This window comes from Artemia franciscana, chromosome 3 (genome assembly GCF_032884065.1).
Source record: "Artemia franciscana chromosome 3, ASM3288406v1, whole genome shotgun sequence".
In the NCBI taxonomy this organism is placed as follows: Eukaryota; Metazoa; Arthropoda; class Branchiopoda; order Anostraca; family Artemiidae; genus Artemia; species Artemia franciscana.
The window spans coordinates 8,371,393-8,399,386 of NC_088865.1; the positions used below are offsets into that span (position 1 = coordinate 8,371,393).

Here is a 27,994-nt window from a genome sequence, read left to right on the forward strand (position 1 = left end):
ACTTACCACCAATAAAGTGAATATACCACTCGATGCCTTTTTAATGCTCTTTTCCGAATATAACGATCACTTATATCGCAAATTCAAACTCAAGAAATTGAGCTCTTAAAACTGACGAATTTTCTATTAAAGTATGAATTATCAGTCGTTTTCGACAAAATAATATTACATTTTCTCAGCGCCAACATTATTTATAGTTAGGTTAGGTGAAAAAGTGTTTAAATTTGAATATGCGATAGAAGCGATTATTATATTCGTAAAGAGCATAAAAAAGTATCGATTGGTATGTTCACTTTATTGGTAAGTCAATTATATGAACTGTGATACATTTACAAAGCAATTAAACAGTGCTGGTCGCGCACCTGTGCCCAACTTTCTGAACTTTTAAAAATCTTGTTCCTATAGTTTCTTAATTTTACATACATTACGTCAATTTTGTCGCTTTGAAAAAATGAATTACTAATATTTACTTGATTATGGTGGACCAGGGCGGGGTTGGGGGTAAGGAGACGACCATATATTAAAATGCCAAACTTGAAATTTTGTTTATATGTTATAAGTACTGCTGTTAATTTGGACTGAGTTTGTACTGAAGTGCCCTAATTCAACCGTGATCGTATTTGCCGCTAAATTTCCAATAAACTTGATAGAGATGCATATGAATCTACAATCAAATGAAATGTGAAAAAAAAAACTTGAATGGTCCAGAAAGGATCGCCCTTTAATTAACTCGCTACTATAGGATGACTCCTTTTTTTTAGATGAACCCCTTCATCCCCGTTCGTTTAACTTGGACTTCGTCCAAGGGCTGGTTTGTAAATGATTTTCCTATATAAATTAAAATCCAAACAAAATCCAAAATCTAAGAACATTTTCCAGGAAGATGTGAAATGGTTGAGTATGAATCACCCTCAAAGTTTTTTTTTTCTTTTTTTTTTTTTACAATGGTTGGACCCCATTAATTTTTAGTCCAACCATTTTCATCCATGTTCATAATCCCTTACCTTAATATGAAAATAAACACTATATGTAACTATTACCTTATCGTTTTTTAGAATCTATCACATTTGCATTGATATTCCGTTATACTACCAAAAATTATAACTGATTCTTCAATTCGAAACAGGACAGATCCAAAAAATTGGGCTTGAAGGCTTATGAACTCGGCAACTAGTTTGCAGTGAAATATCTGGTTAAGCAATATTTAAGCGCCAAAATACCTGTTTTGTTTTTTTTATACCGAGTGGAACAGAATATATAGTTGCTCTAAGTGGGGCTTACGGCAGCGTTGCCAACGCAGTATATATGTGCCGTTTTTGGTACCATTTAGAGGTCCCGGTATAATGTGAAACATTTGAAAAATTTTTGGTACAATTAAATTCTCCATTACATTTTGGGGTACTTGTGTCTTATGGCCACCACACTCAAGAAGTGAAGTTAGGCTAATCCTAATGAAATATACCTAAGCATGATGAAAGAAGAATACTTTTGTAACAAGATTATGGAAACTACAATAGAGACTTATGGAAGTAAGATCTCTAAGAGCGCATTATATTAAATGATGAGTATTTCCTTGTTATATAGTACACACTTAAGAATTGAAGTTAGGTTAATCATAATGAAATATACCAAAATATGATGAAAATATAATAGTTTAGTAACAAATTTATGGAAACTACAACAAAGAATTGTGGGAAGGGGGGCCGCCCAGACTTCAGTATATAAAATATCTAAACTAACCTAACCAAAATACCAACTGAATATTTAATTGAAATATAGCTACAATGTAGTTTCCCACCAAGCCAAAGCTAATAATGTCTGGTATAAAGATCATGAAAACTGGCTATTGTCTCTTGTTCGCGATTAAATAAAAAACAAGTTTTTTTAACTGAAAGTAAGGAGCGACATCAAAACTTAGAACGAACAGAAATTACCCCGTATATGAAAGGGGCTGCTCCCTCTCCAACGCCTTGCTCTTTGCAGTAAAGTTTGACTCTTTCTCTCAACTCTACTTTTTAAAACAGTAAAAACTTTAGCGTAAAGAGCAGGGCGTTGAAGAAGGAGCAGCCAGTTTCATATCCGGGGTAATTTATGTTCGTTTTAAGTTTTAATCTCGCTCCTTACTTTCAGTTAAAAAAACTTGTTTTTTTTATTTAATTTCTGAACGTTTTTTAGTTAATCCATGTTTTGATTTCGGCTCTCCGCAGATGAATAATTAAAGCAAAATTTGCATATTTATTTATTTGGCTAAATAGCTTTCCCATAGTTTTGATCGAATGATTTTGCGAAAAAAGGAGGGGAAGGAGGCCCAGTTGCTCTCTAATTTTTTGGGTACTTAAAAAGGCAACTAGAACTTTCAGTTTTTACGAACGTTTTCATTAGTAAAAGATATACATAACTTACGAATTAGCTTACGCAACAAACTTCTATGTTCGTATGTTTTTATTACGTATATGAGAAGGTTCGCCCACATGTCTATACCTCGTCAATAACTCTTTGCATTAAAGCTTAAATTTTGTCCCCTGAATCACAAAGGCCGTAGAATAAATAGTTGAAATTACTAAAAACCTTTAGCGTAAAGAGTGGGGTATTAGGAGGAGGTGAACCCCTTATATGCGTAATATTTTCTGTTTGTTTTAAGTTTTAATGCTACTCCATACTTCCAGTTGAAAAAAAACTTTTTCATATTTATTTTCTCATTGTTTTTTTAAATAATGCTAGAAAATGCTGCGCCCCCTTTATGGAAATCTTCTTCCCCCGTGACAAATTCCTCCATGAAAAATTTCCCCCACATAGCCCCCTCTTCTCAACCCCCCTCCCAACCAAAAAATCCCCCTGAAAACGTCTCTGCGTTTCCCAATAACCATTAATATATGCAAAGACTGGTCAAAATTTGCAACTTGCAGCCCCTCCCACGGGGACTGTGGGGGAGTAAGTCGTCCCCAAAGACATAGTTATAAGGTTTTTCGACTATGCTGAATAAAATGGCTATGCTGAATAAAATGAGCGTGGGAGGGGGCCTAGGTGCCCTCCGATTTTTGGTCACTTAAAAAGCGCATTAGAACTTTTCATTTCCGTTCGAATGAGCCCTATCGCAAAATTCTAGGACCACTGGGTCGATACGATCACCCCTGAAAAAAAAAAAAAACAAAAAAAAAGAAAAAAAAAACACGCATCCGTGATTTGTCTTCTGGCAAAAAATACAAAATTCCACATTTTTGTAGATAGGATCTTGGAACTTGTACAATAGGGTTCTCTGATACGCTGAATCTGATGGTGTGATTTGCATTAAGATTCTAGGACTTTTAGGGGTTGTTTCACCCTATTTTCTAAAATAGGGCAGATTTTCTCAGGCTCGTAACTTTTGATGGGTAAGAATAAACTTGATGAAACTTATATATTTAAAATCAGCATTAAAATACAATTCTTTTTATGCAACTATTGGTATCAAAATTCCGTTTTTTAGAGTTTTCGTTACTATTGAGCCGGGTCGCTCCTTACTACAGTTCGTTACCACGAACTGTTTGATACTAAATCTCTTGTAGTGGCTTAAAGACACAAGTACCCATTTCGGGTTTGCTTGTTCTTTTCTGACTTGATTATCTGTTTAAATTTTATTTTACAAAAGATGTCTCCTTGTTAAGGCAAATTTTTAACCTGCTGATCAGATGGTGCTACTTTTAATCTCTTGCAGTACAATTTAGTTGAAAAACTGATAAAGTTTATTTTAAAGCTTTGACAAAACTGACACAGGGTCAACGAGGCTGGTACGACATTGCCAATTTTTTTTAACTGTTAAGACTTAACTTATCTATTCTTATATTATTCTAGTCAGATTTTCGTTTGTTACACCAAATCAAAGTCGGAATATCTAAAAGCTCACCAATGTTGGTCAAAAGCGCTTAAACTAAAAAAAAAATCCGCTCAAAAACATGTTGAATAGATGTCTTTAATGGCGCCCCTTCGTACCTTACCCTTTACACTAATTATCAACGAGAAGTTAACTTAAACTTACACTAAGTTTAAGTAACACTTAAACTTACTCTAAGTTTACCCGGAAGTATCAAGGACAGTGAAAATAAAATCTGATTTTTTACATTGGTTAAGTGAAAACTTGCACAAAATATATATATATTTAAAAAAAATAAGAAGAATTGTGATTTCGATTTAAAAAAAAAAAAATACCTCCAAGTGTAATTCTACAGGTTCTCGTAGTAGTGGGCTCTAAATCAAACAGTTTGTGGTAACGAACTGTAGTAAAGAGAGACCCGGCTCAATAGTAATCAGTAGTAATCACATTTTAACGTTGATTTTAAATATATAAGTTTCATCAAGCTTAGTCTTACCCATCAAAAGTTACGAGCCTAAGAAAATTTGCCTTATTTTACAAAACAGGGAGAAACGTCACTTAGAAGTCATAGAATCTTAATGGGCTGTTCCCTCCTCAATGTCCCGCTCTTTACTCTAAAGTTTTTTACTGTTTTAAAAAGCAGAGTTGAGAGAAAGAGTCAAACTTTAGCGTAAAGAACGGGGCGTTTAGAAGGGAACAGCCCCTTTCATATACAGAGTAATTTCTATTCGTTTTAATTTTTATTGTCGCTCCTTACTTTCAGTTAAAAAAAATGTTTTTTTTTATTTAATTCAAAAAAGAAACTTGGGTGAAAAATCAGCATCAACTTTCAGCATCAAAACAGATTAAGGAGATCTAGCTTTCATTTGGTTTAGTTATCTTTGGTTTTAGTTATCTTTGGTTTAGTTATCTTTGGTTTAGTTATCTTTGGTTAAGTTATCTTTGGTTTAGTTACCTAAGGTTTAGTTATCTTTGGGAATAGGTAGATTGTTCACCTTTGATTTTTTACAACCGAAGAGTGTTTTCAAATTTAAGAAACTAGTTTTACTTTCGTGATAAAAAAATGATGATACTACCCTACAGACTTGATAACCTAAAATAAACAAAGTAACGTTGCCGGAAAATTGCAGTTTTCAGGTATGAATAGACCCAAGATGGGTCCAGAAGCCAAAACTATTTTTTATCTTAATGTCCTTGGTTTGGAGCGTAAAAATATAGCTGGTTTGTAACTGAATATCTGTTATTTACCGATTACGTTTCAAAAGCAAATACGAATGAATAAACGCATAAAAAAGCTTTTCGTCGCACTCCTCTTTTAATAGCATTGAAATTAGTGATTTTAATAAGAAAGCATTGACGTTTGAAACACTGATGGTAGAAAGTCAAAATAGAAAAATAGTGAAGAATATAAAGGGGCGGTAACCCCCCAACATATAGGATAAGTTCTACTGGTATTGAGTTTCATTTTCATTCTCTACTTTCATTTGAGAAAAAATTGTACTTTCTGTTCATTGTAGACATTTACAAAGATTTACTAGGCTATTGAAAATATGGCTGCAAAAGCTGCTAATTTCCTATTTATATCTCTGTCTCCCTTTCTGTGAGAGCTAATGATGCCTTTCTACCGCGCAACAATCTTTGTGTTTAGGCTTGGGATCACTGTGCAGGTTTGTGGTGGCTTAGGAGCGTTTTCCATTTTGTAAATCCTTGAAAATCTACAAAAAAGGTCCTTCAATTGATGTTAATTTCTTGAAAATATACTTTTTTATTTCAGGAGTTTTGAAATATCGGTTTTGTTTAATTTGACACAGCTAAAAATTTTTAGCTTTGTTATATCAAATCTTCTTATATTGTTACGGTATCTTTCAAGGAATTTTTAAACCTGTCACCATAAAAATTTGTTGCACAATAATGATGCAATTTAGAATGATTTAATGTCACGATTTTGTTATACGGCGAGGCAGGATTTCTGCATGAGACAGATGTTATTCAAGCTTGAAACAAAATAAAAAACAAAAACATTTCATTCGTTTATGCTATGTTTATGCTCGACACAAACATGGTGCGGGAGTTCCCCCTATCCATCATGTGAACCTACAGGCATATACTGTTATGTAGATAAGTAAAGAGAAAAAACCTAAGGTTTATAGGTCTTTATTTAAGGTTTTCTTCTTTATTTTTCAGCGTCACTATGAAATACATATCGCCGAACCTTTGTTTTTTCAACTAAAATCTGGTAGGCATTGATGACCTTATACAAGTCTAGATCCCAAACCCAATCATCATCGCTATCATTTTCAGTTTTGATATGTTTTGACTCTGGCTGTCCAGGTGGATTTTCATCTAACTGCGCGGTTTTGCGTTGTTTAGCCGCAAGCCTGTTTTCTTCCTGTTCTTGTGATTCCCCGGCACGCTTTCTTTTCTTACTTTTTCTATCAGCCGCAAGCCTGTTTTCATGCTGTTCTTGTGATTCCTCGGCACGCTTTCTTTTCTTACTTTCTCTATCAGCCGCAAGCCTTTTTTCATGCTGTTCTTGTGATTCCTCGACACGCTTTCTTTTCTTACTTTCTCTATCAGCCGCAAGTCTTTTGGCATAGACTCTTTGAGCAGCTTCCTCGGCTGTTGCCATTGTAGGTTCTTCAGTCATTTTACAATTAAAAATTTCTCTTTCAACGATCTTCCGACAATTGAAAATTTGTCTTTGAACGATTTTCTTAAATACTTATAATGACGTCATATACTAAGCATCATCATAACAAACATGACGACAATTAACTTCAAGACGACATACAGCTCAATCCTTATAATGACGTCAGTCGACAGACAGACAAACAACTTATTTTTATATATATAGATAGATATTATTTGAAGCCCACGCCGGAATCATCAAACCTAATAAGATGTGAAAATCGACAACCCGGACCATCAATTGCGACAACAGCAATGCGGGCAGATAAAGCAAAGGGCATTGCTAAATTGTCTGCAGTAATCAAAATCCAAAAACATGTCAATAATGAAAATGAAGAGCAAAGACACACGCAGTAAGAAGCCATGCGATACCGAGCAAGTGAGCAAGTCAAAACTGAAAATAAAGAGCAAAGACACACGCGGTAAGAATACATACAGCACCGAGTGCAAGTGAGCGAGTCAAAATGAAAATAAAGGGCAAAGACACACGTGGTCAAAAGAAAAGCGACGGCGTGTCAAAAACGAAATAAAGCGCAAAGACAGATGCGGTTAGAAGACATGTCACACCGAGCATGTGAGCGAGTCAAAACTAAAAAAGAAGAGCAAATACACACACGATTAGAAGATATACGACATCGAGCATGTGAGCAAATAAAAAATGAGAATTGAGAGCAAAGACACGGGCAGTTAGAAGACATGCGATACCAAATATATGAGTGAGTCAATGAAAATCAACCTGGTCATAGAGAATCAAACGTTTAGAAATTGAAAATGAAAGCGATGGTGATTGGGCTTTGGAATTTGACATGGATAAAGTCAACAATGCCTACTATACCTTTGTTAGAAAAACAAAGGTTCGGCGATATGTATTTCATAATGACGAAAGACAAGCCGAGTTAAAACGAATTAAACGAATTGATAATGATAGTGATAATGACTGGGTTTTTGGATTTTGACATGGATAAGGTCATCAATGCCTACCTTACCTTTGAAAATCAAAAATCTGGACTAAATAAATCGTTGGAAGAAAAAGAAGTTTTTGTCCCACCACCTGAACAATCAAATGAAACAAAAGTTCGGCGATCTGTCTTTTATAATGACAAAAAACAAGCCGACTAAAAAGTAGAAGTTTTTGTCCCACAACCTGAACGTTTAAAAGAAACAAAGGTGGTCATCATTACCAACCATACCTATGGAAATCAAAGCCTGGACTAGATAAATCGTTGGAAGAAAAATAAGTCTTTGTCCCATCACTTGAACAATTAAAAGAAAAACAGGTTCGGCAATACGTCTTTCATAATGACAAAAGTCTAGCCGAGGCAACAGTTCAAGGTCCAATAAAAATAATAATAAATTACTAAGGCACTACTTCTAATTTAAGGTCCATTTAGGCGTCATGAAATCAAGAAAAGACGCAAATTGTCTGCGTTTAAAAAACAAACGACAGTGAGAATCCATATATAAATAAATATATATATATATATATATATATATATATATATATATATATATATATATATATATATATATATATATATATATATATATATATATATATATATATATGTATATATATATATATATATATATATATATATACTAGCTGTTGGGGTGGCACTTCGCGCCACCCCAACACCTAGTTGGTGGGGCGCCTCGCGCCCCCCCAAGCCCCCCCGCGCGCGTAAGTCGTTACGCGCCATATTAGTTATGCGCCATTGTAGTTGTGTCCCTGTGTCCCACCTGTGAATATAGATAGATTTATATATGTGTTTCAAACTACGCAAAAATTGCGAATAAACAACATTCTTGGCTTTCCCATTGTCTGTGCATATGCAAAGCCGTATGTACTAATAATGACGTCATATACAAACGCTCTTTTTACAAACAAACAAACATGCATCCACATAACTCGTTTTTATATAGATAGATACAATACAAATTAACTGCGTAAAACTTGCGAATAAACAACATTCTTCGCTGTCCAATTGTCGCTGCATATAAATACATTGTCAGGTTTACCGACCCTCGAACATGCAACGTACAATTGTCCACTGGGAAAAACAATCAGGATTAAGATCTATACCACATTTTTCTAATGATTGACCTTGAGCTTTGTTAATGGTGATTGCAAATACTAATCGAATTGGGAATTGCAATCTTTTAAATTGAAAAAGCAGATCCGTTGGAATCATGGGAATGCGAGGAATAAGAACAGCCTCACCCTCATAAGGCCCTGTCAAGATTGTGGCCTCTATTAGGTTTTCCATTGTTTTTTTTAAGGCAAGTCGCGTGCCATTGCAAAGCTTTGGTGGGTTGATATTTTTTAAAAGTATTATTGGTACGCCTATTTTTAGTTGTAGCACGTGTGGTGGAAACCCTGAAGGATCTATGGAATTTAAAAATTCAGATGGATAATTAACCGCTTCATTTGGTTCCAAAACTGTGTCGACTGACTTGTAAAGGACTGCCTGGTCTCGAATCTTGTTCTTATTTTTATAATTTTTTAGAATATTCGGAAATACTTTTTCAATCAATTCATTTTTGGACGTCACTAAATTACAGAAATCAGCAGGTAGTTGTATACGTCCTGAAATTGAGTCTACTGTTTGACCAGAGTCATCGTTTTGCAATCGGACACGCATATTTGTAGTTTATTTTAATATTTTTACGTGTGCCTATAAATTACAATTTTTTAGGCAAGCATTCATTTCGTCTGCAGGAGTTAAACTACGTAAAAATTGCGAATATACAACATTTTTGGCTTTCCCATTGTCTCTGCATATACAAAGCCGTATGTACTAATAATGACATCATATGCAAACACTCTTTTTACAAACAAACAAACATGCATACATACAACTCGTTTTTATATAGATAGATAGATAGATAGATAGATAAAATACAAATTAACTGCGTAAAACTAGCGAATATACAACATTCTTCGCTGTCCAATTGTCGCTGCATATAAATAGATTGTCAGGTTTACCGACCCTCGAACATGCAACGTACAATTGTCAATGGGAAAAACAATCAGTATTAAGATCTATACCACATTTTTCTAATGATTGACCTTGAGCTTTGTTAATGGTGATTGCAAATGCTAATCGAATTGGGAATTGCAATCTTTTAAATTGAAAAGGCAGATCCTTTGGAATCTTGGGAATGCGAGGAATAAGAACAGCCTCACCCTCAAAAGGCCCTGTCAAGATTGTGGCCTCTATTAGGTTTTCCGTTGTTTTTTTTACGGCAGGTCGAGTGCCATAGCAAAGCTTTGGTGGGTTTATATTTCTTAAAAGTATTATTGGTAGGCCTATTTTTAGTTGTAGCACGTGTGGTGGAAACCCTGAGAATAATATCTCGAGGTAAAAACTGATCACCGACCATAACGATGGCCACTTCGTCGATAGTGGAAAAGATGTTGTAATTGGGAAACGATTGTCCTTTCAATGTTGGGAGAAATTTCGCAACGTGCATTCAATTCAGAATTTCTATCACTGATGAAGTACAATTGTAAAAATTTATGATTCTCGCCTGAGAATGGTAGAAGAGACCCTGCTCTATGATAAATTTGCCCTTTTACTTTGAAAGTAGACATAAATTGATCTGGATTTTCAATTTGGGCTCCAAACGACGTCATTTGGAAACATGAGTTGTATTTTCTGATTCATTTATATTCCTTATGTCCCGGTGTCCCGGTCGTCATTTATATCCCCCTGTTTTATATCCCGCTTATTTTTCAGTTTTTTCCTTTTTTTAGTTTTTTTTTTTTACTTTTTTAGTTCTTTTAGTTTTTACGTTTTTTAGTTTTTTTTAGTTTTTTAGATGAATTTTTTTTTTTAGTTTTTTACCTTTTTTTCTTTTTAGTTTTTATTGGTTTTTACCTTTTTTTAGCTTTTTATCTTTTTTATTTTTTTTTATTTTTATTTTTAATTTTATTAGTATTCTTTTTCTCTTCTATTTTTCATTTTTCCTTTTTTTTAGTTTTTTTTAGTTTTTAGTTTTTTAAGTTTTTTCCTTTTTTTAGTTTCTTTAGTTTTTTTAGTTTTTCGGCTTTTTTATTTTTTTATTAGTTTTTAGTTTTTTTTGTAGTTTTTGCCTTTTTTTAGTTTTTTCAGTTTTTTTTTAGTTTTTAGTTTTTTACCTTTTGTAGCCTAACCAGGATTTGAACCTGGGACCTTCATTCTCCGTTCTGACACCCTCTCTCACCGAGTGACTACTCCAGCATGTTCATTTTGGTGTTTTAAATGGTATATTATTAACCAAATTAATGTGTTTTACAATATACTAAGCATCGTCATAACAAAAATGACGGCAACTAATTTCATGACGTCAGCCGAAACATGACGTCACCTGATCCACAGATCCACAGACCCACAGATCCACAGACAATTTATTTTTATATATATAGATTATGTCGAATGTACTGAGAACACATATTTACGCCAGGAGAGGGCTCCCGACGTGGGGGGCTCCGCACCTGCCTTGGATAAAAAAAAAAGTATCTTTTAAAACTTGGAATTCAGATAATACATGTTAAATGATCACCAATATTAGTTCATCAAATGTCACCTTTCTCTTTTTTTTACTTTAGAGTTAATAGAGTTGAAGAGAATTATAACTTCCCACGACTATGGAAAACAGATAATAGAACATAAGCAAGTTTACGAGCCAAACAACCCATGGCATCTACTATTACCCAGATAATTTGGATAAAACTATTATGTAAGTTTATTAAACTATTTTTTGCGTTTTCTTTACATTGGGCCGAATAGGAATGACCTACTTTTGCGTAAAGAGAACACTCGATGTTCTTTACATTTTTTCTATATATTAATCTAACTATTTATTTAATTTAGTTTAGCAACAAACAATAAAATGAAACTGTAAAAAGTAACGAACCAAATCATGTTTCTACAACATAAAATAATTTGGAATTTTAGTCACTCTTTTTCTTGTGCCTCCCATCTAGTTAAAAAAAAAAAAAAACAATCGACATCGTGTTTATGCGAGATCTGATGATTCTGCAATTTTTGAAGGATTCATTAGTGATTCAGGTGATTCAGCAACGGAGAAGTGTAAATACAAGACAGAAACTCTCGTATTTTGACGGCAATTCTCGTGACGTGATAATTTTCCTAAACAAACATCTATTTCTTTCCCACCCTTTCTGCTTGTGTATGAAATAAAAAAAAAGGTAATAAGCAGGTACTTCCGGCATCTGCGCAATAAGGAAGGAGCTCAAACCATTACCCTCTCCTTTAATTCTTAATATATTTGTTAATCTTCTCAAAACTTTCTGTATTTTTTTTAAGATTCACCTGCATTTTAAAGTCACCCCCCTTACCGAAATAAAAATTGTGTTCATGTAATATGGCAATCTGCTATCCATCATCTGTGAAACGTGGCCTAGCCATCTTAACATTTCTTTCATTTTAGTTCTAAAAAGTAAGATCGAACCGCATTTTTCGTTCAGCTTGTGGTATGATATACCGTCAATCAAATGGTTACTTAAAACTTCGCTTAGATAGTTCCTTTGGATAATATCTAAGAATTCCTCCCCAGCCTTTCCACATTTAAGATCCATATTTGATCATTGTAATGGCCATGGCTTCCAAAAGGTCTGTTGTTCGCTTACAGGCTTATCTCACTCTTCAACAAGAGCTAAGAGCCCATATGGGACTTGTGACGAGGTCGAAAGAGCCAAGAGCACATATGGTGTGAGCTCTAGCAAAGGTCTAAGAATCAATAGATTGCCTTAAAAGGAAAATCAGATGCTTAATGCCGATCAGGATTTAAAATAAGAGCTCCGAGTCACCGAAGTCCTTCTAATTATCAAAATTTGTTAAGATCCGATCACTCACTCGTAAGTTAAAAATACCTCAATTTTTCTAATTTTTCCTCTCCCTTCAGCGCCCCAGATGGTCGAGTCGGGGAAAACGACTTTATCAAGTCAATTTGTGCAGCTCCCTGACACGCCTACCAATTTTCATCGTCCTAGCACGTCCAGAAGCACCAAACTCGCCAAAGCACTGAACCCCACCATATAACTCCACCAAAGAGAGTGGATCCAGTCCGGTTACGTCAATCACGTATCTACGATATTTATAAGCGTTATCCAACATTTCCGGTTTCCCCCTCCAACTCCCACCAGTGTCAAAAGATCTGGTTGGGATTTGAATTAAGAGCTCTGAGACATGAGTTCCTTCTAAATGTCAAATTTCATTAAGATCTGGTCACCCGTTCTTAAGTTAATTAAATAAAAAAAAAACTAATTTTTTTTTTAGCTGAAAGTAAGGAGCAACATTAAAACTTAAAACGAACAAAAATTACTCCGTATATGAAATGAGTTGTCCCCTCCGCAATCCCTCGCTCTTTACGCTAAAGCTTTTAATTGTTTTAAAAAGTAGAATTGTGGCAAAGAGTCAAACTTTAGCGTAAAGAGCGAGGGATTGCGGAGGGGACAACTCATTTCATATACGGAGTAATTTCTGTTCGTTTTAAGTTTTAATGTCGCTCCTTACTTTCAGCTAAAAAAATTAGTTTTTTTTTATTTAATTTCTGAACGTTTTTGAATTAATGCATGTTTGGTTTGGCTCTCCCTGAATCAGAAAGGCCGTAGAATAAATAGTTGAAATTACTAAAAATACTTTAGTATAAAGAGCAAGGTATTTATCTCCTCCTAAATACCTCGCTCTTTATGCTAAAGTATTTTTAAAACCCCTCATATGCGTAATAATCTCTGTTCGTTTTAAGTTTCAATGCTACTTCTTCCTTTCATTTGAAAAAACGTTTTCATGTTTATTTTTCATTGTTTTCTTATAGTAATGCTAGAGAATCCTGCGCTCTTGTCATTGAATTTTTCTTCCCCCATGACAGATTCCTCCAAGGAAAGATCCTCCAACATAGCCCCCTCTCCTCAGCCCCATCCCCAAACAAAATAAAATCCCCCTGAAAACGTCTGTACACTTCCCAATAACCATTACTATATGTAAACACTGGTAAAAGTTTGTAACTTGCAGCCCCTCCCCCAGGGATAGTGGGGGAGTAAGTCATCCCTAAAGACATAGTTATTATGGTTTTTGACTATGCTGAACAAAATGGCTATCTCAAAATTTTGATCCGTTGACTTTGGGAAAAAATGAGCGTGGGAGGGGGCCTAGATGCCCTCCAATTTTTTTGGTCACTTAAAAAGGGCACTAGAACTTTTCATTTCCATTAGAATGAGCCCTCGTGCGACATTCTAGGACTACTTGGTCGATACGATGACCCCTGGGGAAAAGAAAAAAAACAAAACAAAAAAAAAAAAATAAACACGCACCCGTGATTTGTCTTCTGGCAAAAAATACAAAATTCCACATTTTTGTAGATAGGAGCTTGAAACTTCTACAGCAGGGTTCTCTGATACGCTGAATCTGATGGTGTCATTTTGTTAAGATCCTACGACTTTTAGGGGGTGTTTCCCCCTATTTTCCTAAATAAGGCAAATTTTCTCAGGCTCGTAACTTTTGATGGGTAAGACTAAACTTGATGAAACTTATATATTTAAAATCAGCATTAAAATGCGATTCTTTTGATGTAGCTATTGACATCAAAATTCAATGTTTTAGAGTTTTGGTTACTATTGAGCCGGGTCGCTCCTTACTTAGTTCGTTACCACGAACTGTTTGAAAATACCTCATTTTTTCTGATTTTTCAAATTAACAACCCCAGCTCCCTCAAAGAGAACGAATCCGTACCAATTATGTCAATCTCGTATCTAAAACTTGTGTTTATTCTTCCCATCAAGTTTCACCCTGATCTCTCCACTCTAAGGGTTTTCCAAGATTTCCGGTTTCCAAAATTTCTGTTTCCCCCCTCTAACTCTCTATGACCCCAGATCCGATTCGAATTGAAAACGGAGCATCTGAGACACAAGATTCTTCTATATATCAAGTTTCATTAAGATCGATCACTCATTCGTAAGATACATCGATTTTCACGTTTTCCAAGAATTTCAGTATCCCCCTCCAACTCCCTTCAATGTCACCGGATCTGGTCGAGATTTAAAATGAAACTTTTAAAGCACAAGGTCCTTCTAGATATAAAAGAGAGGCCACTGAAGAGAGGCAACACATCTCATATACGTTATATTTTCTGTTCGTTTTAAGTTTTAATGTTGCTTCTTACTTTCAGTTGAAAAAACTTGATTTCTATTTAATTGCTGATTGTTTTCTAAATAATGTTGGGAAATCCAGCTACCCCTCCATGGGAAATTGCCTTCTCCCACGAGAAATATCTCCATGGAAAGATTCTCCCGAGTAACTTACATTAGTGATATTTGCGGAACTAATTTTGCGGAACTAAGACATAGTAACAAAACAGCCAATGAGGTCAAAACTATTGTTTTGAAAATGAGAGTCACAAGTTGAGCAATTTTCAAATGACTGAAATGAATGAAAGAAAAGATCTTTAAAAGATATACGTAATAGTTTATGTTCGTTTTGAGTTCTACTGATATAAAAACAAATAAAATAACAAAGTTTTTTTTTAACTGAAAGTAAGGAGTAACATTAAAACTTACAACAAACAGAAATTATTCTTACGTAAGATATGTTACCCCTTAGGATGCAACATTAAACTTAATGGGATGCAACATTAGCAACATTAAAACTTAAAACGAACAGAAATTACTCCGTATATGAAAGAGGCTTTTCCTCCCCAATGCCTCGCTCTTTACGCTAAAGTTTGACTCTTTCTCTCAACACTACTTTTTATAACAGTAAGAAACTTTAGCGTAAAGAGCGGGACGTTGAGGAGGAAAGCCCATTTCATATACGGATTAATTTCGGTTCGACTTAAGTTTTAATGTTGCTTCTTACTTTCATTTAAAAAACTTATTTTTTTTATTTAGTTTCAGGACGTTTTTAAATTAATACATGTTTTGATCTTGGCTCTCTGCACATAAATAATTAATACGAAATTTACATATGAATTAATTGCAATAAATCGGAAGATTTTGAGAAAGGGAGGAGGCCTAGTTGCCCTCCAATTTTTTGATTACTTAAAAAGGCAACTAGAACTTTTAATGTTTTACGAACGTTTTTAATGGTAAAAAATATACGTAACTTACGAATTAACTTACGTAATGAACTTCTATATTCTTATGTTTTTATTGCGTATTTGAGGGTGTTCGCCCCTCGTCGACACCTCGCTCTTTACACTAAAGCTTAAATTTTGTTCGAATTCCTTAAGAATGACCTCTGAATCATAAAGGCCGTAGAATAAATAGTTGAAATTAATAAAAATATTTTAGCGTAAAGAGTGAGGTATTACGAGTAGGTAAACCCCTCATATGCGTAATAATTTTTGTTCGTTTTACGTTTTAATGCTGCTCCTTACTTTCAGTAGAAAAAACTTTTCGTGTTTATTTTTTCATTGTTTTTTCAAATAATGCTAAAAAATCCTGCCCCCCTTCATTGAAATTCTCTTCCCTCATTAGAAGTTCCTCCATGGAAATATCCCCCCACGTACCCCCTTCCCCCTCAACTCTCCCCCCTAAACCAAAAAAATCCCCCTGAAAATGTCTCTACATTTCCCAGTAACCATTACTATATGTAAATAAAAGTCAAAGTTTGTAACTTGCAGCCCCTCCCACGGGGACTGCGGGGGAGTAAGTCGTCCCCAAAGACATAGCTATTAGGTGTTTCGACTTTGGTGAATAAAATGGCCATCCCAGAATTCTGATCCGGTGATGGGAAAAATGAGCGTGGGAGGGGGCCTAGCTGCCCTCCAATTTTTTTTGTCAATTAAAAAGGGCACTAAAACTTTTGAATTCCATTAGAATGAGCCCTCCTACGACATTCTAGGATAACTCACTCGATACGATCACCCCAGGAAAAAAAAAAAAAAAAAAAAAAAAAAAAAAAAAAAAAAAAAAAAAAAAAAAAACATATAAACACGCATCCATGATCTGTCTTCTGGCAAAAATGCGAAAATCCACATTTTTGTAGATAGAAGCTTGAAACTCCTACAATCAGATTTTCTGATACGCTGAATCTGATGGTATGATTTTCGTTAAGATTGACTTTTAGGGGGTGTTTCCTATTGTCTAAAATGAGGCAAATTTTCTCAGGCTCGTAACTTTTGATGGGTATAACTAATCTTGATGAAACTTATATATTTAAAATCAGCATTAAAATGTAATTCTTTTGATGTAACTATTGGTATCAAAATTCTATTTTTTAGAGTTTCGGTTGCTATTGAGCCGGGTCGCTCCTTACTACAGTTCGTTATCACGAATTGCTTGATTCCTTACTTTCAGTTGAATAAAAAACTTGTCTTTATTTTATTTAATAGCAACCAAAAGCAGAAGACGTACAATATCTTTGGTTTATTATCACATAAAAATCATATTTATGAAGCTGCTTAAGATAAAATTAGATGCTAAGATTGGCCAGAAAATAAAACAAACAAATTATTGCCTATTTCGGCCATTATTTAACAAAAATCGAAATTTAGTATAAATAGCGAGGTATTGACGATGGAGCAAATTTCCTCATAAACATAATATGAGGGGGTTAATCCCTTCGCCAATACGACCTCTTTACGCTAAATTTCCAATTTTGATCCAATTTCGTAAGAATGACCCCTGAATCACAAATGCCGTTTAACTAGAATAAAAGCTCTATTGAAATTACTAAAATAATTTAGAGTAAACAGCGAGGTATTGATGAGGGTTCAATTATCCTTATATACGTAATAATTTCTGTTCGTTGTAAGTTTTAATGTTACTCCTTACTTTCATTTAAAAAAACTTGTTTTTATTTATTTAATAACAGTAGAACTCAAAACGAACATAAACTATTACTTATATCTTTTAAAGGTCTTTTCTTTCATTTATTTCAGTAAGTTGAGAAGTGCTCAACTTGTGACTCTCATTTTCAAAACAATAGTTTCGACCTCATTGGCCGTTTTGTTACTATGTCTTAGTTTCGCAAAATTAATTCCGCAAATATCACTAATGTATGTTACTCGGGAGAATCTTTCCATGGAGATATTTCTCGTGGGAGAAGGCAATTTTCCATGGAGGGGTAGCGGGATTTTCCGTCATTGTTTAGAAAACAATCAGCAATTAAATAGAAATCAAGTTCTTTCAACTGAAAGTAAGAAGCAACATTAAAACTTAAAACGAACAGAAAATATCAAATAGTTCGTGGTAACGAACTGTAGTAAGGAGCGACCCGGCTCAATAGTAACCGAAACTCTAAAAAATGGAATTTTGATACCAATAGTTGCATCAAAGGAATTGCATTTGAATGATGATTTTAAATATATAAGCCAAGATCAGTTATACCCATCGAAAGTTACGAGCCTGAGAAAATTTGCCTCATTTTAGAAAATAGGGGAAACACCCCCTAAAAGTCAAACAATCTTAACGAAAATCACACCATCAGATTCAGCGTGTCAGAGAACCTTATTGTAGAAGTTTCAAGCTCCTATCTACAAAGATGTGAAATTTCGCATTTTTTGCCAAAAGACAGATCACGGATGCGTGTTTATTTGTTTGTTTTTTTTTGTCGTTTTTTTCCCCAGGGGTGATCTTATCGACTGAGTGGTCCTGGAATGTCATGAGAGGGCTCATTCTAACGGAAATTAAAAGTTCTAGTGCCCTTTTAATGTGACCAAAAAATTGGAGGGCACCTAGGCCCCCTCCCACGCTCATTTTTTCCCAAAAGTCACCGGATCAAAATTCTGAGATAGCCATTTTATTCACCATAGTCGAAAAACCTAATAACTATGTCTTTAGGGACGACTCACTCCCCTGCAGTCCCCGTGGGAGGGGCTGCAAGTTACAAACTTTGACCTGTGTTTACCTATAGTAATGGTTACTGGGAAGTGTACAGACGTTTTCAGGGGGATTTTTTTGGTTTAGTGGGGAAAGTGGAGAGGGAGGGGTTACGTGGGAGGATATTTCCATGGAGAAACTTCTCATTGGGGGAAGAGAATTTCAATGAAGGGGGCGCAGGATTTTCTAGCATTATTTGAAAAAAACAATGAAAAAATAAATATGAAAAGTTCTTTTTCTACTGAAAGTAAGGAGCAGCATTAAAACTTAAAACAAAAAAAATATTACGCATATGAGGGGTTTACCTCCTCGCAATACCTCACTCTTTACGCTAAAGTATTTTTAGTAATTTCAACTATTTCTTCTACGGCCTTTGTGATTCAGAGGTCATTCTTAAGGAATTGGGACAAAATCTAAGCTTTAGTGTAAAGAGTGAGGTATTGACGAGGGTTGAACCCCCTCATATACGCAATAAAAACATACGAATATAGAAGTTCGTTACGTAAGTTAATTCGTAAGTTACGTATATTTTTTACAATGAAACGTTTGTAAAAAATTAAAAGTTCTAGTTGCTATTTTCAGTAATCAAAAACTTGGAGGGCAACTAGGCCTCCTCCCTCGCTCCTTTTTTCTCAAAATCTTCCGATTAATTGCAATTAATTAATATGCAAATTTCGTTTTAATTATTTTTGTGCGGAGAGCCAAGATCAAAACATGCATTAATTCAAAAACGTCCAGAAATTAAATAAAAAAACAAGTTTTTTTTAAATGAAAGTAAGGAGCAACATTAAAACTTAAAACGAATAGAAAATAATCCGTATATAAAAGGAGATTTTCCTCCTCAACGCCCCGCTCTTTACACTGAAGTTTCTTACTGCTTTAAAAATAGAGTTAAGAGAAAGAGTCAAACTTTAGCGTAAAGAGCGAGGCGTTGAGGAGGAAAAGCCCCTTTCATATACGGATTAATTTCTGTTCGTTTTAAGTTTTAATGTTGCTCCTTACTTTCATTTAAAAAGACTAGTTTTTTTTATTTAATAACGTATATGAGATGTGTTGCCTCTCTTCAGTGGCTTGCTCTTACGCTAAAGTTTCTTTTTTAACTTCTAAAAAAAGGCTATTATTCTAATTAAATAGCCTTTGTGATTCAGGAGTCACTCCTAAACAACTGAAACAAAAAGCAAACTTAGGTTATTATAGGGTTATTATTAGTTTTGAAAAGTAAAATTAATGTGCAAATTTGGTTTTAATTATCCATGTACGGTGAGGCAAATTCAAAACCTACATTAGTTCAAAAACGTTCAGAAATTAAATTAAAAAAAACATGTTTTTTTTACTGAAAGTAAGGAGCAACATTAAAACTTAAACCGAAAAGAAATTATTCCGTATATGAAAAAGGCTGTCCCCTCCTCAACGCCGTACTCCTTACGCTAAAGTTTTTCATTGTTTTAAAAAGTAGAACTGTGACAAAGAGTCAAACCTTAGCGTAAAGAGCGAGGCGTTGAGGAGGGGACACCCCTTTCGTATGCGGACTGAATTTTGTTCGTTTTAAGTTTTAATGTCGCTCCTTACTTTCAGTTAAAAAAACTTGTTTTTTTAAATTTAATCGAAAGAAAAGGAGTGTAGAACAAATACATATCCCTAACCATTGTAAACTCAATACGATGTGGACATAACTATCCTTGGGGCCACTTTTTAGTGCTTTTATTATTTTTATGGCACTTGGTATTAACCAAGTGACATATAGCAATCGCCAATTCTGTCGGTCTGTCGGTCTGTCTGTCGGTCTGTCTGTCGGTCCCGGTTTTGCTACTTTAGGCACTTCCAGGTAAGCTAGGACGATGAAATTTGGCAAGCGTATCGGGGACAGGACCAGATTAAATTAAAAATAGTCGTTGTCCCGATTTGACCATCTGGGGGGGGGGAGTGGGGCCCCGGTTAATTCGCGAAAAATAGAAAAAATAAAGTATTTTTAACTTATGAGCATGCGATTGGATCTTCATGAAATTTGATGTTTGGAATGATATTGTGTCTCAGAGCTCTTATTTTAAATCCCGATCGGATCTGATGAGATTGGAGGGAGTTGGAGGGGGAAAACCTAAAGTCCCGGTTTTGCAACTTTAGGCACTTCCAGGTAAGCTAGGACGATGAAATTTGGCAAGCATATCAGGGACCGGACCAGATTAAATTAGAAATAGTCGTTTTCCCGATTCGACCATCTGGGGGGGGGGGGAGTGGGGGCCGGTTAATTCGGAAAAAAATAGAAAAAATGAAATATTTTTAACTTATGAGCGGGTGATTGGATCTTAATGAAATTTGATGTTTAGAATGATATTGTGTCTCAGAGCTCTTATTTTAAATCCCGACCGGGTCTGATGACATTGGGGTGAGTTGGAGGGGGGAAACCTAAAGTCTTGGAAAACACTTAGAGTGGAGGGATCGGGATGAAACTTGATGAGAAAAATAAGCGCAAGTCCCAGATACATGATTGACATAATCGGAACTGATTCGCTCTCTTAGGAGTAGTTGGGGGGGGGGGTAATTCTTAAAAATTAGAAAAAGTGAGGTATTTTCAACTTACGAACGGGTGATCGGATCTCAATGAAATTTGATGTTTAGAAGGATATCGTGTCTTAGAGCTCTTATTTTAAATCCCGACCGGATCTGGTGATGCGGGCGGGGAGTTGGGAGGGGGAAACCTAAAACTCGGAAAACACTCAGAGTGGAGGGATCGGGATGAAACATGGTGGGAAAAATAAACACAAGTCCTAGATAGATGATTGACATAAACGGAACGGATCCGCTCTCTTTGTCGGTAGTTGGGGGGGGGGGAATATTTCTGAAAAATTAAAAAAAATGAGGTATTTTTAACTTACGAACGGGTGATGGGATCTCAATGAAATTTGATATTTAGAAGGATATTGTGGCTCAGAGCTCTTATTTTAAACCCGACCGGATCTGGTGACATTGGGGGGGAGTTGGGAGGGGGGAAGCTAAAACTTGGAAAATACTTAGAGTGGAGGGATCGGGATGAAACTTGGTGGAAAAAACACGAGTCCTAGATACTTGATTGACATAACCAGAACGAATCCGCTCTCTTTGGGGTAGTTGGGGGGGGGGGGGGTTAATTCTGAAAAATTAGAAGAAATGAGGTATTTTTAACTTACGAACGGGTGATTGGATCTCCATGAAATTTGATATTTAGAAGGATATCGTGTCTCAAAGCTCATATTTTAAATCCTGACCGGATCTGGTGGTAATGGGGGAAGTTTGGGGTGGGGAAACCTAAAATGATGGAAAACGCTTAGATTGGAGGGATTGGGATGAAACTTGGTTGGAAAAATAACCAGAAGTCTTGCTTACGGGATTTACGTAATTGGAACGGATCCGCTCAATTGTGGGGGGGGGGGTAATTCTGAAAATAAGAAAAAATGACGTATTTTTAACTTACGAAGGAGTGATCGAATCTTCATGAAACTTCATATTTAGAAGGACCTCGTAACTCCGATATCTTATTTTAAATCTCAACCGGATCAAACGTAATTGGGGGGGGGGGGGTTGGGGGGACCGGAAATCTTAGAAAATACTTAAAGCGGTGAGATCAGGATGAAACTGGATGGGAAGAATAGAAACCTGTCTAAGATACATGACTGACATAACTGGACCGGATCTGCTCTCTTTGGTGGAATTTGGGGGGGGGGTAATTTTGAAAATTGAGGTATTTGTAACTTACGAAAGGGTGACCAGATCTTAATGAAATTTGATATTTAGAAGGATCTTGTGCATTAAAGTTCTAATTTCAAATTCCGACCAGATCTTGTGACATTTGGGGGAGTTGGAGGGGGAAACCGGAATTCTTGGAAAACATGAAAATTGGGGTATTTATATCTTACGAATAGATGATCGGTTCGTAATGAAATTTGATTTTTAGAAGGAATTCATGTCTCGAGCTCTTATTTCAAATCCTGACCAGATCTTTCGACATTGGGGGGAGTTGGAGGGGGAAATCTTGGAAAAACACTTGGAGTGGATGAATCGGGATGAAGCTTGGTGGATAGAATAAACAAATGTCCTTGATACGTAATTGACAGAATCGTACTGGATTCGCTCTCTTTGGAGGAGTTGGGGGAGGGGTTCAGTGATTTGGCTAGTTCGATGCTTCTGGACGTGCTAGGGCGATGAAAATTGGTAGGCGTGTCAGGGAGCTGCACAATTTGACTTGATAAAGTCGTTTCCCCAGATTCAACCATCTGGGAGGCAAAAGGGAGAGGAAAAAATAGAAAAAATTAGGTATTTATAACTTACGAGTGGGTGATCGGATCTTAATGAATTTTGATATTTAGAAGGACTTTGTGACTCAGAGCTCTTATTTTAAATCTTGACCGGCATTAAGCCTCTTATTTTCCTTTTTAAATCAATCTATTGATTCATAGAATTTCGTTAGAGCTCATACCATATGATCTCTTGGCTCTTAGCTCTTCTCGCCTCGTCACAAGTGCCATATGAGCTCTTAGCTCTTGTTCTTTGGAGTAAAGTATAATCAACATGGTTGGAAGGCAAATAGGGTAACAAATTCAGCTCCGAAATCTTTTCTTTATTTACAGCAAGCATAGATGCAATTAATCGATTTTTATGGCACTTGGTATTAACCAAGTGACATATAGCAATCGCAAATTCTGTCGGTCAGTCGGTCTGTCTGTCCCGGTTTTGCTACTTTAGGCCCTTCCAGGTAAGCTAGGACGATGAAATTTGGCAGGCGAATCAGGGACTGGACCAGACTAAATTACAAATAGTCATTTTCCCGATTTGACCATCTGTGGGGGATTGGGGGGTCAGTTAATTCGGAAAAAATAGAAAAATGAAGTATTTTCAATTTACGAACGGGTGATGGGATTTTCATGAAATTTGATGTTTGGAAGGATATCGTGTCTCAGAGCTCTTATTTTAAATCTCGACCAGATCTGCTGAAATTGGGGGGAGTTGGGGGGACCTAAAATCTTGGAAAACGCTTAGAATGGAGGGATCGGGATGAAACTTGGTGGTAAAAATAAGCAGAAGTCCTAGATACGTGATTGACATAACCAGAAAGGATCTTCTCTGTTTGGGCGAGTTGGAAAGGGGGGTTAATTCTGAAAATTTGAAAAAATGAGGTATTTTTAACTTACGAAGGAGTTATCGGATCTTAATAAAATTTGAAGTTTGGAAGAATATCGTGTCTCAGAGCTCTTATTTTAAATCCTGACTAGATCCTGTGACATTGGGGGGAATCGAGGGGGGAGCCTAAAATCTCGGAAAACACTTAGAGTTGAGGGATCGGGATGAAACTTGGTGGGAAAAATAAGCACTAGTCCTAGATACGTAATTGACATAACTAGAGTGAATCCACTATTTTTGAAGGAGTTGGGGGGGGGGGGTTAATTCTGAAAAATTAGAAAAAATGAGGTATTTTTAACTTACGAAGGAATGATCGGATTTTAATGAAATTTGATTTTGGGAAGGATATCGTGTCTCAGAGCTCTTTCTTTAAATACTGACCAGATCCGGTGACATTGGGGGGAGTTGGGGGCCTAGAATCTTGGAAATCGCTTATAGTTGAGGGATCGGGATGAAACTTGCTGGTAAAAATAATCATAAGTCCTAGATACGTGATTGAAATTACTGGAACGGATCCACTCTCTTTGGGGGAGTTGGGGGAGGACGGTTAGTTCTGAAAAATAAAAAAAGAGGTATTTTTAACTTACGAAGGAGTGATCGGATCTTAATGAAATTTGATGTTTAGAAGGATATCGTGTCTCAGAGCTCTTATTTTAAATCCTGACCGGATCCGGTGAAAGGGTAGTTGGGGGGTGGAACCTAAAATCTTGGAAAACGCTTAGAATGGAGGGATCGGGTTTTTTTTATTGAATTTTTTATCGTTTTATAAATAATGCTGGGTAATTCATAGAAATTATCTTCCCCCATAAGAAATTCCTCCCATAAGAAATTCCAACACACATCATAACAAGTTATGGCACTTGTGGAGTAACACACACGAACAAAAATTAAATACGCTACAATGAGATTAACCGAACAGACGGACCAAAGGATGATGAGGCGATAAACGATAAAAAGCTGATTCCGACAACCTTCCATGCAGGAAGGCCAACTTTGCACTTATATCAGGGACATCAAACTTACGAATTATCTTACCATTGTTATACCAAGGGGCGAGATAAAGTAAAAATTTACAATATCTGAAATAAAAAGTCCAAATCTGATTAATATCATTTTTCTTTCGAAGGGGATAAAGACCAGAAAGATAAAGGACAAAATGATCACAGAATGTAGCATATAGCCTACCCAGTACACGTCTATTATACTTCCCTCGATTAGCAACTATCTTAGAATAGTCCATTTGAATTTTCTTTTGAACATCACGAACATTGCACTGCCGTCAGCAAGAAATTGAATTAGTAACAGTAATACCCAACCATCGAAAGGTGGAAACAATATATGTAAACAATGGACAAAGTTCTTAGCTTGCAGCCCTTCCCCCGAGACTGTCCGGGATTAAGTTTTCCTCAAAGACATAGTTATTAGATATTTTGACTATGTTGAAAAAAAAGCTGTCTCAAAATTTTGGTCTGGTGATTTTGGAAAAAATGAGCGTGGGAGGTAGCCTAGTTGCCTTCCAGTTTTTTTGGTCACTTAATAATGGCATTAGAACTTTTAATTTACATTCGAATGAGCCATACCACGAAATTTTAGGACCACTGGGTCAATACGAGCACCCCTGTGAAAAAAACAAACAAACAAATAAACACGTATCCACGATCTTTCCTCTGGGAAAAAATACAAATTTTCACATTTTTGCAGATAGGATCTTGAAACCTCCTGAGTAGGGGTCTCTGTTACGTTGAATCTGATGGTGTTATTTTCATTTAGATTCTATGACCTTTAGGGGATGTTTCCCCCTAGATGTTGCCACCTTTTTTCGAAAATAAGGCAATTTTTCTTAGGCTCGTAACTTTTGATGGGTAGGGTTAAACTTGATGAAACTTATATATTTAAAATCAGAATGAATATACAATTCTTTTGATGCATCTCATCAAAATTCCATTTTTTAGAGTTTCGGTCACCATTGACTCGGATCGCTCCTCACTTACGGTTCATTACAACGAACTGTTGGACTCCAGGCTCTGAGAAATTTTAATGAAAAGTTGAAGATTGGAAATGCGAAAATTGTACCAAGCTCTGGAAAATATTCACGCTGAGCTTTAGCTGAAATTGTATTTCTCATATTGTGATCATCCTGTTTTGTTTCTAACCGGTACATATTCTTTACTGAAGAAGATAGATTTCCACCAGATCTGTATTACTTATTTTTAACATTGAAAATATGTCTGTGCCTTCCCACTTCATATAGTAATTAAATAAAAAGACAAGTTTTTTAACTGAAAGTAAGGAGCGACATCAAAACTTAAAACGAACGGAAGTTACTTCGTATATGAAATGGGTTGCTCCCTCTTCAACGCCTCGCTCTTTACGCTAAAGTTTGACTCTTTCTCTCCACTCTAATTTTTAAAACAATAAAAAGATTTAGCGGAATGATTGGGCCGTTGAGGAGGGAGCAGCCCCTTTCATATACGAAGTAATTCCTGTTCGTTTTAAATTTTAATGTCGCTCCTTTCTTTCAGTTAAAAAAAAAATGTGTTTTTATATTTGATTTCTGAACGTTTTTAAATTAATGTATGTTTTGATTTTGGCTCTCCGCAGATGAATAATTAAAACGAAATTCGCATTTATTTTGTTGACTAAATGGCTTTCTCATAGTTTTAATCGAATGATTTTGAGAAAAAAGAAGCGGGGGAGGAGGCCTAATTGCCCTCCAATTTCTGTTACTTAAAAAGGCAACTAGAAATTTTAATTTTTTTACGAAAATTTTTATTAGTAAAAGATACGAATTAGCTTACGTAGCGAACTTCTGTATTCGTATGTTTTTATTACGTATATGAGGGGGTTCACCCCCTCGTCTGTACCTCGCTCTTTACACTAAAGCTTAAATTTTGTCCCAATTCCTTAAGATTGGCCCCTGAATCACACGGAATAAATAGTTGAAATTACTAAAAATACTTTAGCGTAAAGAGTGAGGTATTAGGAGGATGTGAACCCCTCATAAGCGTAATAATTTATGTTCGTTTTAAGTTTTAATTCTGCTCATTACTCTCAGTTGGAAAAGCTTTTTCATACTTATTTTTTCATTTTTTTTTTAATAATGCTAGAAAATCCTACTTCGTCAGCAATGAGAAGCTTCTGCAGCTCACAAAGCAGTCTTGGTTTTTGACTCAAGCAGGAGAGCGAACCTTACGATGGTTCAGGCATCTGCTTCGAATGCCACCATATCTACCCGCAAAGATGATCTATGGACAGCCTGTCCGAGTTCTTGACGATGGCAAACATCAGACAGGGCGAAGAGCAAATGCTCGCCATGGACCGAAGTGGATGGAGGAGGCAGACGTCACTCTCCATGCCGAGCAGTGCCCGGCAGGAGACTTAAGTCAAGTAAGTCAAGTCTAGAAAACTTTCGTCCCCCATGACAAATTCCTCCATGGAAGGTTCCCCTAATATATCCTCTTCTCAACCCCTCCTTCCCAACCAAAATATCCCCTCGAGAACGTCTGTACATTTCCCAGTAACCATTAATCTGTGCAACTTTGACTTACTTGACTTAATGCTCCTGCCGAAACGTTTCCGGCGTCGAGAGTGATGCTACGTGGCGCCTCCATTTAGACCGGTCTTTTGCAAGGATGTGGACGTCCTCCTGAATATTTGCCATGGCTAAGAAGGCACCTGTTATGTCCTTCCATCTGGTTGGGGGACGACCTCTTGGGCGTTTCTTGCCGTTTAGCACAGGATCAAAGTCAAAAATTATTCGTGCGGGAGTGTCGGGGGGCATGCGAAGGAGCTATCCGTACCAGCGCGGTGTTCGTTGGGCGAGTTGGACTGAGAAGGACATCTGAGCAGTTAACGACAGCAGGCTCTCGTTGCTAACAAAATCGTGCCAGGGTAGTCCTTCAATGAGGCGAAGATGTTTTGTTTGGGCTATATTTACGGTGCTAAGCATAGACTGAGTGACTGGCCAGGTTTCGGCTCCGTAAAGAAGCACGGATCCCACCGAAGCATTGTATATGCGCATCTTGGTGCTACTGCTGATAGAAGATTTCCTCCAAAGGGCACTTAGTCTTCCCACTACTGCTGATGCTTTGGCAAGTTGGTGCATTAGATCTTTGAGGATTGATCCGTCGTTTGAGAGAATAGAGCAAAGGTGTGTAAATTCCTCAACTATCTCAGCTGGTTTGTCACCGACCATTAGAACTGGCGGGGGGCGCGGTGAGTTATGGGGCTCAACAAACATTATTGTTGTCTTCTGCAAATTAATCGACATCCCTATCTTTAAGGCTTCATCAGCAAGGATCTGTAGGGCTTCTGTGAGCTTCGACGGTGAATTGGAGACGAGAGCAAGGTCATCGGCATAGTCAGCGTCTGAAAGTACTCTATCGCTGTAATGCGACCAAAACTGGAGGCGGTTTATGATCCAAGTCATAATGCAGTCGATGACACAATTAAATAGCTATGGAGCAGCAGCACAGCCCTGA

The 27,994-nt window shown here is 36.3% G+C and overlaps 2 protein-coding genes across 4 annotated transcripts in view; both read right to left on the reverse strand.

Annotated features, from left to right (window-relative positions):
* LOC136024831 (carbohydrate sulfotransferase 11-like) overlaps positions 1–1,193 on the reverse strand; it is a 44,755-nt gene extending 43,562 nt beyond the window's left edge. Inside the window, exon 1 of one of the 2 annotated variants that reach the window (XM_065700313.1) lies at positions 1,041–1,193. The gene's annotated coding sequence lies outside the window, so the exon portion shown is untranslated. The remainder of the gene's footprint in view (positions 1–1,040) is intronic. The other variant, XM_065700315.1, reaches the window with a different exon arrangement.
* The window catches only part of LOC136024832 (facilitated trehalose transporter Tret1-like), a 222,639-nt gene that overhangs the window by 185,325 nt on the left and 9,320 nt on the right, over positions 1–27,994 (reverse strand). The gene's annotated exons all lie outside the window — the stretch shown is intronic.